This window comes from Mytilus californianus, unplaced genomic scaffold (assembly GCF_021869535.1).
Source record: "Mytilus californianus isolate M0D057914Y unplaced genomic scaffold, xbMytCali1.0.p SCAF_11, whole genome shotgun sequence".
In the NCBI taxonomy this organism is placed as follows: domain Eukaryota; kingdom Metazoa; phylum Mollusca; class Bivalvia; order Mytilida; family Mytilidae; genus Mytilus; species Mytilus californianus.
Window position 1 is genome coordinate 1665118 of NW_026262593.1, and position 16344 is coordinate 1681461.

Genomic DNA, 16344 nt, shown 5'->3' on the forward strand with positions numbered 1-16344 from the left:
AGACGGACGGATGTACGAACGGACAGACGGACGGACGGATGGACGTACGAACAGACGAACGGACGGACAACGGTAGACCATAATACGTCCCGTAAACGTGCGTATAAAAATCAGTTGAAATCAGTTACATGTTTGTTTCATTAGAATCCGTAATTTTGATTCGCTGACAACAGTTGCGAGGCACTCCAATATTATATTTTAAATATTATTGAAATAACATTCACAGTACTAATTTTCTGCACCAGATGCACATTTCGACAAGAAATGTCTCTTCAGAAATGCTCGAGGCCAACATATTTAAAAATCCAAACTTATTCAAAAATGAAGATCTTATAAACTACAAAGGACGAAGGTATAGCCAAAGCCGGACAAACAATGCTATGTAAATGTTTTTTTCTTGTCTGATCACATATATATGTATTATACTCTCCTGTTGGCTCGGTATAAATCATCTGACTCTGTAAAGATCATTAACTTTGTTTTGATGTTACATTATACCATGAATTTTCATGCAAGATATCACAGTAGCGCACCCGTTACTGATTGTCATCAGATATTGTAATAAAATATATGAATATTCAACCTAACGAGCATTAAATCAACACGGTTGTATTGTTTTTTTATGATGTAAAATGAAAACGAATATAAAACAACGCTGGAATATTAATCATTCTATTGAACAGTATTAATTTAACGAGTTATATATAGTTTCATAACGTTTCAAAATCAGTAAGCATTGTTAGTATGTAAATAGTGGGTAATTCTATTGAAATTAAAGCTACACAAATATAGTCAAAACTATTGGTACATTATTCTCACGAAAACATTTTCTTATAGTTTTTGTAATAAAGTGTAAATTGATTGTTTCTGAAGTTGTTCTTTTGTTCTACTAGCATGTTTATAGTTGTTTAAAGTCAGAAAACCATGTCGTTTGAACTTACTGTTTTAAGCTTGTTTTTTATCATAGCATGTGTAGTTGTTTAACACTTTGATAATATCATTATATTTAACATACATTTGTTGTAGTTGTCTAATGTTAGGAAAAGTAATAATATTTAGAATTTACATTTTTCTTGGTTTGAAGTTTATTAGCATATATATTTGCAAAATTATTTCTACTGAATCTGGAGTTAAATGGAATCAACGTTTACTTTCTCAGACGCTAATTGTATATTATGTTGTATACAGAATTCTCTCAGATCATAATAAACTATACAGATCTGGAATAAGTCAGATTCAGAAAATCCCACAAGAGACGATTGTTTCCTTACGTTTGGTGATAAAAGATAGACAAAGGATACCAAAGGGACATTCAAACTCATAAGTCAAAAATAAACTGACAACGCCATGGCTAAAAAAGAAAAAGACAAACAGACAAACAACAGTACACAAAACACAAAATAGAAAACCAAAGAGTGCTCAGATATTTATGCATGTACATGATGGTATTTATCTTTCACATATTTAAGTTTTGAGCGTTCTAAGTAAATCCAGAGAAGTGCTTCGAACGCACCAAATTCTTAATATCCATTATCCGCGTGCAACGTAACCTAAGTTTTACTGTTTGTAAAGGCTGCGGTTTCTTTGCAATCTTTTTTACAAATAAGATTCGTATACGGTTGTACTTTGTTACTGGAATACATATTAAAAAATCAACGAATAAAAAACAAAAACATTGACGTAAAAACTATCTAAAAAAGATTATGTGCGAGTTGAATTTTAAGTGTCTGAGAAAATTCCTTTATTCCAATTTGTATATTGCTGTCTTTACATTGGTAACTTATGCATTGTCTAAAAATGATTTAATATCAGACGTTCTTCGTTTAGGACAGTACTTGGGTATCCCTTTTATCACTAGTGTTCCGGGGACGACATCTTAAATGAGTTTAGACAAAATATAAATTAATCAACCTATACTTTTCAAAAGACATTAATATATTATATATATATATATTGTTTTAAATTTGATTTTAATATTTAATTTAGGCATTCAAACTTCTTATGCGTCCTTGAGCTGCCAGATCTAATAATTAAAATAAATAACTTCTAAGTTCTCGTGTGTCATTCCTACTATAATATTTGTTCCTGTTATTCCTCTGTGTAATAATATTGATCTGGTTCCTCCACTTGTTACAATGGACAGAGTAATACAATGATAGTATCATACAGTCAATTACAGAACTAAATATTTATACAACTCAGTATTGATGATCCACATTCTGGTTATAGAGTCATGAATACATATGGCGACCGACAAGGACAGTTTAATGCATGAGTTATAAACAGAATGCTAGAAATGAACAAAGTATATTTTTTCTTATTGAAGTGTGATTTTTTTTCTATAACAAACAAAAAATGAACCCAAAGAATTTAGGAATTCTTACAACGATCTATTTGAACTTTAAAAACTATATATTGAAAGAATAACCAACTATAAGACAATATATGACAACAAGATACCGACAAGACCACAGAAACCCACAATAACAACATTTCCGGTACCAATTTTTCTGCTCCAGTTGCAATAAATGTCTCTGCAGTGATGCTCGAGGCCAAAATATTTAAAAATCTAAAACATATTATAAAATGAAGAGTTTATAGACCAAAAAGGACAAAACTAAAAACACAAGATACAAGATAAATCAAAATCAGCAATATACAATCGTATACAAGACAACATCAATCAACAGTCAAATACCATTCATCATAATTCAATACAGTACAAGTCAAGCGAATCAAACATTGAAAACATTTTTTTTTGGTAAGGGAGCTACCATTTGATTTTTTAGGGGGGGGGGGGGGGGCTAGGATGAAAAATTTTGTCCTGCCTTTTTATTTTTCCCTCTATTCGGTCCTGCCTTTTTATTTTTCACTCTATTCGGTCCTGCCTTTTTTTTTTAGTTTATCCTGACTTTTTTTTTTACATAAATTGTCATCCTGCCTTTTTTTTTTTGCAAATAATCTCATCCTACCTTTTTTTTACTCAAAACTCCTGTCCTGCCTATTTTTTTTTCAAATTTCATCCTAGCCCCCCCCCATAAAAATCAAATGGTAGCTCCCTAAGTATCATATTGCTCTACCATTGGTTTTGTTAAACTTTCAGGTCTTTGTAGGTTTGTCATTACGGTTTTTTTTTGTCTGGCCATTGCGGAGTTTGTTTTGTCTTCAACTTATTTTTTACTGACCCTTAATTAGGTATCTTCTTACTTTTTTTACAGGATAATATAAATCTACAGGAATCAGAAATCAACAAACAATGTTCATGAAGTAAGTGGACATTACGAAATTACAAAACTCAGAAAGCCATAAGATAATCCGAGGCTACAAAAGAATACCATATGAATAAGAAGATGTGGTATGAGTGCCAATGAGACAACTCTCCATCCAAGTCACAATGTATAAAAAGTTAACAATTATAGGTCATAGTACGGCCTTCAACACGGAATCTTGGCTCACACCAAACAGCAAGCTATAAAGGTCCCCAAAATAGCTAGTGTAAAACAATTCAAACAGGAAAACCAACGGTCTAATCTATATAAAAAACGAGAAACACCTATGAACCATGCACACCAACAAACGACAACCACAGAACAACAGGCTCCTGACTTAGGACAGGTGCATAAAAATGCAGCGGGTTTTAACAGGCGCCAACCTTCACCCTAAACTGAGACAGTAGTGTAACATTAAAATCCAGAAGACAAGATAATACCATTATAATTCAAATTACTAGCAACATGTTTTCCTTTTCTGATCACCTATAGTGTATTTAATCATGTTACAGGGTCGGGAAGTATATCAGACTCGGCAAAGGTTTCAATTACATTTACTATTCAAGATATGCCATTAGCACCTGTAATTGAGTGTCATCAGGGATTGCAATAAAATATATAAATATTCAACCTTGTTAATGAGATCAAATAAAAAGCGAGTATTGAATCAACATGGTTTTGTTATCATCTAGAGTGGTTGCGAATATAACATTTAAAAATAACTCCGAAATGTATATAATCATTCTATAGAGTTAAAATTAAGTAGTTTTCAGCACGCACTACCACATGGATAATATGGTAACGAATATAGAAATTAATTCTCACTACTACATGGATGATATGGTAACGAATATGGAAATTAATTCTATCAAAATCGAGTCAATAGTGTTGTTTCGTTATTCTCACAGGAACAATTCAAAGGTTTTATCAGAATATAAATCTGTATCAGTAGTTATCCTTTTGTCCTATGAGTATATTTGATTGTTCATTTTCAGAGGACCACAAACATTGACAAATATCTGAAACCCTAGTCAACACTTCAGACATGATTCAAACCAATGCAAAAACATAGATATCATTAATTATAATAAAAAAAAACACTTTTTGGACTCGTTCGATATGCTCATTCGACAAAAAAAATCGATATTGTGACTCGCAGTTGATATTTTACAATGTCAATCTGTAGAAAACCTGATAATCGCTACTTAAACTCAAACTACCAGCACTACCACTATAAACATCTATTATAAATCAGATTCATTCTACATCTAAAAATGACGACGGAGACAAAATACTGAGAGAAAAAAAATCGAATTATGCTGGTATTATCACGTACCTTGACCTATAATGGTTTACTTTTATAAATTGTAACTTGGATGGAGAGTTGTCTCATTGGCACTCATACCACATCTTCCTATATCTATATACAATAGTCTATACTGGTACCGTTCAAGTAACCTTGTTTCACGTTATACCACATCTTCCTATATCTATAATACAATAGTCTATACTGATACCGTTCAAGTAACCTTGTTTCACGTTTTATAAAACAGTACAAACGATTGATTCTGTCTCACTAAATCCATTTCAATAATCACGTTTTTGTTCGTCTTGTCAGAACTGATTTACTATAGACTGTCTCGAGTATGCAAAAGAAACTAAGATGATGTGGTATGATTATCAATGATACAAGTATCTACCAAAGACAAAATTGGACGAGATTGAATATCAAAGCATATGCATGTCACCATGCGGAATAGGAGCAAGAGAATGAACTGTATTTGTCGACTGAAACGTATTATTTAAATTTTAAGTTTTAAATAATCTTTCTTTTTCATAGATTTTCGAAATCTGAAATCTAAACTCTTACAAAATTATTGTGCATTGCTATTCTTACCAATCTATGTATAACGTAGGATGCAAGGATCGTGCTAGTGGGACAAAGTACATAAACCATTATTTCTAGGGTCATATAGTGGCAATGCATTCACCAAGAATATGAAAACATTAAATCCTAAGGGAAAATTCCAGTCAAGAATTGCACCGATAATATATGTGATGAAAGATCAGAACTCTGCAGACCTGCAACAAAACCAAAAAACACCTGTGAAAGAAATGCATAAAAATGCTTAACGATCTACCACTATTTAATAACGCACTCTTTAAGTTTCTTAAAACTTGAAATGATTTTTGTTCATTTTATACATTTGTGATGCGTTTATAAGAAGAAATTACCTAAACCATTTATTTGATATTATCATAGATAAGTCGTTTTTTGTTAACTTAATTGTGTGAAGAGATTTTCCTTAACATAGCAGATATTTACAGACAATGATTTTTGGGATATACCCTGAATTGAAGAAAGGACTTGCGCGAGATTAGTGAGACTTAAAGTAATGAAAACTAGGAAATACTAGTAATCAATACAAGTCAAAGTAACCAGAGCCGAATTAAGGGGGAGGGGGACAGGGTGCCCAGGTGGTGGTGGTGGTGGTGGTGTTGGGGGTATTTCCTTTACAACTTTCAAGCACACAGAAAAGAATATCTAACGATATCACATAAATCTTTTATGAACATGATGTTACCATAAAGACGTGTTTATTTGTCAACGTAGGTGACTAAAGTGCTAGCATAACTTACTATAATAATTATCTACAATGGTCCAAATATATGGCCCCTAACCCTCTCCCCTAATTGTTGATATTCATGATTGGTGAAAACAGATTTCGACAGAAAGCTCCCTTTCGAAGGCTTTAAACCTGTCTGGTGCAATGTAATTAATCAGAATAACTTACGTTATAGGTACTCACTAAACAGTAGATATGCGTACCTTCTATGACCGTACTTATAAGAGATGAAACAGCTGTTTTGTGGAATCTTGAACTTTTTACATTGACAGTTGATATTGAAATATAACACAGGAATGTAGTCAGGTGATGCAGGTTGATTTATCGGCAATTTGAATATGATGTTCGCTAGTGTTAGTGTCAATCAAATCTAACAGAGCAAAGTGGAAGATCTGATTTTAATCAGATTAGCTATTACTTAAATAAATTAATAAATAGTCATAATCGCTCGGCAGTGAGCCCCAAGTCAAAAGTAGAATTATCTGTTAATTAAAGCTTACACAGAATTCGAATGGTAATAAATTATAGACTAGAAATCTCTGGGCCAACACCAACGTTGTTACATATCAACTTGGTTGGTAAATTACCAAATCGTATAAAAATAACGAAATGTGGTTTGATTGTCACCGAGACAATTATTCAACAAAAACAAAACAAAACTGTAAAACAACTACAGGTCACCGTACGGCCTTCAGCAATGAGCAGAACCCACACCGTATTGTACGCTATAAAATGTGAAAATTTAAATAGAAAACTAACAGCTAGATTGAATGACAACATACACAAGCAATAGTAAATAAATGTTAGAGTGTTATTTCATCTTCCAATGTAATTAGTTTTGTCATATTAAAGTTTTGGTTATCGTCTGTTAAAGTCATTAAGTCAAATGGCTATCCTGCAATAAGAGATTAACATAGCATGTTCTGTAGGTCACGTAGTAAATACTTTTATATGATTTATATGTTTTGTTTTTGTAAACAAAGAGTTGGAGAATATTTGGAGAATATTTAGGTCAGTTGGAGAATATTTGGAGATTATTTAGGTCAGTTGGAGAATATTTGGAGATTATTTAGGTTAGTTGGAGAATATTTGGAGATGATAGGTATATAAGGTTAAGATTTTTCTTATTCTGGGCAGATATTAGCAGATCTTGGGAGGACTTATAGATTCATAGAAAGTTGTGTTACATTACTATTCAACTGTTTTGATATGTTGTCCGCACAGTATTGGACACTGTTGCGTGGTTTTTGTCCGCTCAGCTCAGTATTGGAGACTGATGCGTGGTTTTTGTCCGCTCAGTATTGGACACTGATGCGTGGTTTTTGTCCGCACAGTATTGGACACTGTTGCGTGGTTTTGTCCGCATAGTATTGGACACTATGCGTGATTTTTTTTTTGTGTTCACAGTATTGGACACTGTTGCTTATTTTTATACGGAATGTAATGAAATCCGTTTGTGATGTGTGACAGTGATGTACCGATGAATCTTTGAATCATACATTTTGCGAACTGTATATTATGTAAATATTCGCCTGAAATGGAATTTTAATAAATCGTAGATTTGTCAATTTACTTGTATATTTTCTTTAACAACAAGACTACACAACATTGGATAATTGTCCGTTATTTCAATGTACCCAGCCTGACCTGAAAGTTTTACTATACTCGACCGCCATGGCACATTAATGAAATATTGTACCAAAGAATGATCGCACTTAAAGTATGCCCAAAGTACTTAAATTTTGGTTCAAAAAGAAAGGCAGGCATATTCTCCATACCAACAAAGAAGAAACCATGGCATACTTTTAAGATCGATAGTAGTCAAAGGTCCTCACACTGGGTATCTGTAGAAACAACACTTATCCACTTATAGCAGACTTTTTTTAAGAGGCTTTTGTTCTTAATCCCTACTATTCTCAATCGTTAAAATTTACTGAGGTTCATTGCTGCGGAATAAGAAGGTCTGCCATAAATTACAGGGGCAATAGAAACAATGCGGACTTGGACGAAAGAAATATCATAGAAATAAGGAGATGTGGTATTGCTGCCAATGAGATAGCTATCCACCAGAGTCCAAATGACTTGGATGTAAGCAACTATATGCACCGCACTGCCGCAATTTTCGCATAATATAAATGTGTATGTAATATGGGAAGAATATGTTTCTATAAATATCTCAAAACTGTCATTCTAGTAGCAATAAAAGCGTTTGAGGTTAGCAGTGGTGATCTATTAATAGTTTCAATACATTAGATTAGCTACTCGAGAATACTCAACATATTTGTTTTAAAATCTATTAAAACTTATTGCTTCAGAACCATGCAGTTCCAATGTGGTTATTGTTATTGTAAAATGCTTATACCTTTTAAAAAGAGAAAAAAAACTAACCTTTAATCAAGGATCTGCAATCAACCACAAATCATCCAGTATTAAAGTATCGAACATAAGTGCATCAATTTATAAACCATTCAAAAGAAAATCACAAATTGTGTATTGGATATTTTTTCACATAATGGATCTTTTAGCACTTCCATACAATAATTAGTGATAGAGTTAAACTACCGCTGCTGAGGTGCGCGAACTAATGAAGAAGAAAATCGAATTCTCGTCACGTGTTTTCCGCATCCTAGCAAATAAAGATTTTTTTCTAAACCTGTTATTCTGCAAATTAAATTGATGTTTTCAGCGAGGAATCATATTGAATATTTAACAGATATGTTTGTGTGTGATGCTTAAGATATTGTATAAATCATCTCTACGGAGATAAACTGTTTTCTAATTGATTGGTGTTGTCTTCCCAATAACACCAATGTAAAACAAATTGCTGCACAGGGTAATCATACAGAAACAATGACATCTATTTGTAGATAGAAATAATTGACCTATGAAGCGATGTAGATCCAACACTGTTCAGGGATTGTATAGTATTTCCATTTAAGAGGACCTTGGTAGGGGTTAAATTTTCTATTACGCATTTGAGGCCGTTTTCTCTATTCATTAGACCCAGTATTCTCTATATTCTTTATAATTCCCAAAACTATGCATTATTTTCTTTTCTTTATATCTAACTATCCTGTATCCCTTTTTTGAACTGTTTTCTTTATATCTAACCATCCTGTATCCCTTTTTTTGAACTGTTTTCTTTATATCTAACCATCCTGTATCCCTTTTTTGAACTGTTTTCTTTATATATAACCATCCTGTATCCCTTTTCTTTATATCTAACCATCCTGTATCCCTTTTCTTTATATCTAACCATCCTGTATCCCTTTTCTTTATATCTAACCATCCTGTATCCTTTTTTCGTAACTGTTTTCTTTATATCATTTAACAATTTATGTTTTGCCCATTATTCACTATTCTGTAAACCCCATTCAAACCCTCATATAGTGAATAACTAAGTATTCCGTGAAAATGTGATAAATATTTTTTTTAACTTTATTCATTTTTACCTGGCCTTAAGGCTTATTATGAGGAAGCTTCCGTGTGGTTATGTAAGATGTATAGATTGATTTTTGCTGAAAGTCCAGTGACAAATATTTCAATCATATTCAGGTCTGTAGATGTAATCAAACGTAATCTTGAATATTATACAAGTCATCGGATGTTAGTGATCTAATTAATGACTAGATTTATTACATTACTCATTACGCTATGGTTTCCAATTCCAATTAAATGTACTTGCGGCTCCGCTTCCTGTCCAATCCGCATCTAAGTTCAGGGTTGATGATATGCAGTCTCATTGACACTCATACCACATCCTCTTATTTATAATGAGGCATAAGTTGCCACAGGACATTAAGTCGCAAACAACTATGATAATTTTTCGGTTTATTTTAATTTTAAAATCGTTTACTTGTTATTTATACAAGTAGCGTGAAAATGTAAATGACTTGTAGCGCTTTCATAATTATAACCTTTCAGAGAAATATTTGTATACGTATAGGCCTATTAAAATAATAGTTTCTCTGGACATGCTGTGTGTCGTATACATTTGGGTTTTTTTTTTACGATTAGTAATTAAAATGGAAGTTTAACAGTGTGTTAATATCTATCAATATAAGTCTATGGATTAATTTGATTTGTAGACAGATTTATCTGCAAATTTAAATGATAAAGGGGACATAACTGCAACCTGACATTTAAAATCGTATGTTTTTGTTCCGGTTATTGATTTCTCCGCTCACGACGATCTTACAATTAATGAAATTACTGCTTGAACTACAAACACACACACGTAAGTGTTACGGGTTCCTTAACATGCTTAATGTGAATTCATCGGGTTTCTTATTTTGTTTAAATATAAATCTGTCCAACAAACATTCACATGCACGTGACCTACTACTGTAATTGTGTAATGACTCTGTAATTTGTACATTTTATTCATTTAAACAATTTACAGCCACTATTTAATTCTATGATCTCTTTAAGTCAATAAAATGTAGTATGTAAATACTTTGACTAAAAGTGTAAAGTATAAAATAGAAAAAGTCTGTTTATGCCACGATATTCCATTTAAATATTAGATCGACTTCATAATATATCTGTATGATCCTGTATACATGGTATAGAGTGATCCTTACTTTCATTTTCTATTTAATTATACAAATAAAATAAATGGAAAAAGCAGATATTGACAAAAATAGTGATTTTGTGTAATCAATTGATACACCAAATAGTCTTTATTGCAAAGCAAACGATAATACGAAATTTAATATTGGGACAAAATCAATCTCATTAATTCATTACTAGGCCATTTTTTTTTATAAAATAAACAACCCTTTTTTTGTTTTATTCCCACGGGACCTCTTTTTGAAAACCCTTGAAGCGCCAACCAGTGGCGGATCCAGGGGCGTGAAGATCGCCAAATTAAATTATTATATCATGTTTTTCACGATTTGTATGATTTATTTTGCATTTTGCATAAAATCGTCCAAGGCGGTATATAATTAGTTTAACACATGTTTAAATTTATTGAATAACATCGCCTTCTTTCAAAAATCCTGGATCCGCCCCTGGGTTCAGCATAGTTATCAGCAGATATCCTCAATATGTCCACCTTTCCTCAACTCGTGGTTTGCTTTCCATGATCTTTCATTCGATCTATTATAGTCCTCTTTTAGAAATATTTCACGTAACTGGAGTGAATACGAGAGTTACGAATGTACGATGGAGGCACGTATAAAATCGCTCTGCAGATAAGTCGATATATTTATATAATTTTCAAAAGATTTTCGAAATGTAACTGAGAACATGATTAACGATGGGATGTGGGATCCAGCTCCCGTTTTCACTTTCTGCTGAAAGACGATATTTTTTGGGAAAACTTAGATAATCTATTGACATTACTTAAAGTTATTGATAATACCCGAGAGTGCTTGTTTATATACCAGAATTGGTTCCCTAATACCTACCTGGGCCCCGGGGTATATACAATACATAAACAGTACAATCCATATTTGAGACGATTTGAGGCTCTATACGAGTGCGACAATGGATAGTACAAACACAGTAGCGGAATTGGTCAATGAAAGTAGAGAAGTATTGTATGGCGAAACTAAGGAATGTGTAACACTTGAAAACTTGTATCAGCTTATGGTTGGAATGAATGAGAGATTAACCACAATTGAAAAAGGGATGCTACAAGTTACACAGATAAATAGAACTTTAAATACAATGGTACATAACTTTGGTGAGCTTAAAACGAAAGTATGCAACGTGAAGTCTGATGTAAATAAGCTAAAAAGCAAGTGTGATACGACCGAATCTGATATTGCTTCTATAAAGAATAAGAACGTTAATATCGATAGGGACATGAAGCAAATGAAGAAAGATAACAGCGAGACAAATAGAAACATGCAAGGACTTAGCGATTTCATTGACGATTTTAAAGCCAAGCATGAGAGTAATGTAAAAGAAGTGAGTGGAATAAGAACAGCGATGAGCAAGGCGGTAAATGATTTTGAGGACATGTCACACGAATTAAAACAGGAAATAAAGGTTTCGATCAACGAGGTTAAGGAAGAGAATTATGAGCTTAAAGATACCATAATTGATTTACAATGTCGCTCAATGAAAAACAATCTCATTTTCACAGGCCTAAGAGAACCAGAAATCGAAAACACAGAAAACTTGATTCGCGGTTTTATTAAAGACGAGCTACACATCTACCACAAGCTTGAACTAGGGAATGTGCATAGGTTCGGTACCGGAGCCCCACCTGGAAAACGTGGACGACCTCGGCCTATCGTCGCAAGGTTTATTTACCACAATGATCTGGCAATGGTAATGTCAAACACATATAGACTAAAGGGAAAACAATACGGTGTAAACAAACAGTTTCCAGAAGCCATCGAGCAGGCCAGAAAAAGTCTCTATCCCATTATGAAAGAGATGAAAGCTGAAGGACATCGTGTGAGACTTGTTAGAGACATCCTATATGTAGACGGAGTAATATACAACCATCAGACTTTAAATTCTTCATCGCCTAACAATCGGAGAGAAGTATTAAATACGCCTGAAAACTACCAGTCGCGCAAGAGACGACGAAGGGAATCGCGAAACTCAACAGAACACTCATAGGGAGCCCCAGAAAAGAACAAGTGTAAGGTATGACAAACTTACCTGACAGTGAACAATGTTTAACTAGAACGAGTAACTGTAAAATTAATATGTTAACTTTAAATTGTTGTGGTGTAATTAAACGTATGCATTATCCAGAATTTATAGATATGGTTCAGAAATTTGATTTTATTTCTCTTGTTGAAACTAAAACAGATGATCTAGATAAGATAAATATTCCAGGATTTACTTTTCATCTGAAAAATAGAAAAAATATAGCAAGAGTTAAATCGGGGGGCATAGCTTTCGGCTATAAATCACACTTGGAAAATTTTGTAAAGCCAGTTGAAAATTTCAGTAGTTTAGTATATTGGTGGAAAATTTCTTCCGATCTACTTAAAACTGACCAAGATGTCATGATAGGAAATATTTATATTCCTCCAGAAAATTCTGTATATAAGGTCCCTGATGCTTTTAATGAATTAGAACAAGAATTTTTGAAATTTTCTGTAGAGTACAAGTATATACTTTTAAATGGTGATTTCAATAGTAGAACTAGTCGAGATGTAGAATATATTGAAATTGTTCATAGTCAGCATGATATTGTTGATACTGATAATGTAGATATTTTAAACAATCTAGAATTATATGATATGTCTAAAGTTAGATGTAGTATGGATACAAGTAAAAACTCTTATGGTAACATGTTGTTAGAAATGTGTAAAAACAATAATATAATTATCCTTAATGGTAGAGTTAATGGTGACAAAGAAGGCAAATGTACTTGCCGTCAGGCCAGTGATGTTGATTATTTTATTTGTACTTATGATTTTCTGTGTTTCGTTGTAAATATGTATGTTCAAGACTTTTCCAAGCTGTTCTCAGATGTCCACTCTCCATTAATATTATCTTTAAATTTTAAAGATGGTATTGAGGAAGATGTGCATATTGCTGAGAACAGCGTGGAAAATGCAAGAGAAGTAAAACGGGTACAAAAATGGGATGTTGAGAAAAAGAATGAATTCGTAGAATTTATTGATAAGGACAAAATTTCAGATTTGGTTGCCGAATTAGATTCAGTTGACAGTAACCTTTTATCTCAAGGCAAAATAAACGAAGTAGTTGAAAAAATTAACAGCATATTTTTGGATGCTGCAGATAATGTTCTAGGTATATATAATGCTAGCCAAGGGAGTCGTACAGGTAAAAAAATGGGCAAAAAGGGGAACAAACCATGGTTTGATAAGCAATGTTGGAATAAGAGAAAGATTTACAGGGGAGCAAAAAGAAATTATAACAGTAACAGATCAGAAAGAAAAAGGGGAGAAATGAAAAAGAAAGAACGGGAATATAAACGCCAGATGGATAAATCGATGAGGGAATATAGAAAAACATTTCAAAAACATATGAAAAACCTGAGGACAAAAAATCCGAAGGAATATTGGAAAATTTTAAATAGGGGAGGGAAAAGAAATAAACCTAACATAGCATTAGATGTACTCTTTGACTTTTTCAAAAATTTAAATAACGCCGAGAATACAAATGACGTCACAACTGAGCCGAATAACATTCAAGGTGTAAATGAAGTTTTGAATTCAGAAATTACCGCAGAAGAGATTAGCAAGTGTATACGAGAATTGAAAAACGGAAAGGCCAGTGGCGATGATTTAATAATCAATGAATTTATTAAAAGCACATCACACATTTTTATACCCGTTTATGTGAAACTTTTTAATATGATTTTTGATTCTGGTACTTTACCTGAAATATGGCTTATGGGAAATATTATACCTTTTTATAAAAACAAGGGTGACCAATCTGATCCCCAAAATTATAGACCAATTACTATACTCAGCTGCCTGGGAAAACTTTTCACATCTGTCTTAAATTTTAGATTGAGTTCTTTCTTAGAGGATTATTTATTATTAAATGAAAACCAGGCTGGCTTCAGAAAAGGTTATTCCACAGTAGACAATATATTTGTTATTCACATATTATTTGAGTTGCTAAAGAGGAAAAGGAAGAAACTATATTGTGCATTCGTGGACTTTGCGAAAGCTTTTGATACTGTTTGGCGGTCTGGTCTCTGGTCAAAACTTATAAAACACTCGATTAACGGAAAGATGTATAACGTTATTGTCAACATGTACAATAATATCAAATCACGTATTCACTTTGGATCAGATTTTTCTGAATTTTTCCCTTGTTCCATTGGTGTTAGGCAGGGAGAGAATCTCTCTCCTTTGCTTTTTTCCATTTATCTAAACGATCTGGAATTGTTTTTACAGAATAATAATATAGAAGGTTTGTGCACTATCTCTGATGAGTTAGAAATAGAGTTAAATGTTTATTTAAAATTGTTTGTCATTTTATATGCTGACGATACTGTCTTAATGGCAGAATCTCAGATAGATTTACAAAGACAACTGGACTCCTTATATGAATATTGTGAGTTATGGAAACTTAAAGTAAATGTGCAAAAAAGTAAGATTGTAATTTTTTCACAAGGTAGACTAGCGCAGAATATTGTTTTTAAGTATGATAATATAATACTAGATATTGTGAGTGAATTTACTTATCTTGGTGTATTACTGTCTAGGTCAGGAAATTTTTCAAGAGCTAAAAAAAAGCAATGTGAAAAAGCAACACATGCTATGTACGATATTATTCGAAAAGGTAGAGTACATAATCTGTCAATTGAATGCCAACTTGATCTATTTGATAAAATTGTGAAACCAATACTTCTGTATGGGTGTGAAGTTTGGGGTTTTGGAAATAATTCAATAATCGAGAGGGTTCATATTAAATTTTGTAAAATATTACTTGGAGTAAAAAAGTCTACTCCTGATTTTATGATTTATGGTGAATTGGGAAGATATCCATTAGATATTTCAATCAAGTTACGAATGATAAATTATTGGTTCAAGTTGGAAACTGGAAAACATGACAAATTGCCTTATATTTTGTATAACTTAGCAACTGTCAAATATGGTACAAATATTTTATGGTTAAAACAAGTCAAATCAATTTTAGACACGTGTGGCTTGTCATATGTATGGAACAATATCTATTTTGTAAATAAAACATGGCTACATGTAACCATCAAACAGAATTTAATAGATCAATTCAAACAAAAATGGCAAGCAAGCCTACAGGAATCACCAAAAGCATTAAATTATCGTTTATTTAAAGATACTTTGGAGTTTGAGAAATATTTAAATATTTTGGATGACAGGCAGATATCCTTATTTCTTAAATTTCGAACTTTGAACATGAAATTTCCAATAGAAACTGGAAGATGGCAAAACATAGAAAGAGAAAACAGAAAATGTGTATTGTGTAATTCAGATGCCATTGGTGATGAATAAATACCATTACATTTTTAATTGTTTAGCTTTTGATAACTGTAGAAAACAATGTATTGCATTTTACTATAGAAATAGACCAAACACATTGAAGTTTTATGACTAAATGAATTCTAAAAAATGTACAGAACTGAACGAACTATGTAAACTTATTAAGGAGATCAATAACAAATTGAACTTTTCTGGGTGAAGAATTGTGAATGCCTCTATCTACTTTCGTACATTATTTATTTATGTAATTGTATTGAAATATGTATAATTATCTCTATACCTTTGTAATTTGGTTTGTGAGAATAAAGATATATATAGTGAGGTCAAATCGAAAGTAGAACAAGTAAAATAAGTTTGCTCAATTAATATGAATCTTGGTAAGCACTCTGTTAATTGTAAGTTAATTATCAAAAATGCTATTAATTGTTAGTTAAAATATAACAGGAGTATCCGAAGGGAATTGAGATCATGTTTGATTTGATTTTGTTTTTATATGCTCGGTTTTACAATGATTTGAATAAGTTTAAAGGA

General features: G+C 32.4%; 1 long non-coding RNA gene across 1 annotated transcript in view; it reads right to left on the reverse strand.

The window, feature by feature from the left end:
• The window catches only part of LOC127719349 (uncharacterized), a 52548-nt gene extending 43958 nt beyond the window's left edge, over window positions 1–8590 (reverse strand). The window contains exon 1 of the long non-coding RNA XR_007990231.1: window positions 8285–8590. This is a non-coding gene — a long non-coding RNA (uncharacterized LOC127719349). The remainder of the gene's footprint in view (window positions 1–8284) is intronic.
• Between the last annotated feature and the right edge of the window lie 7754 nt (window positions 8591–16344).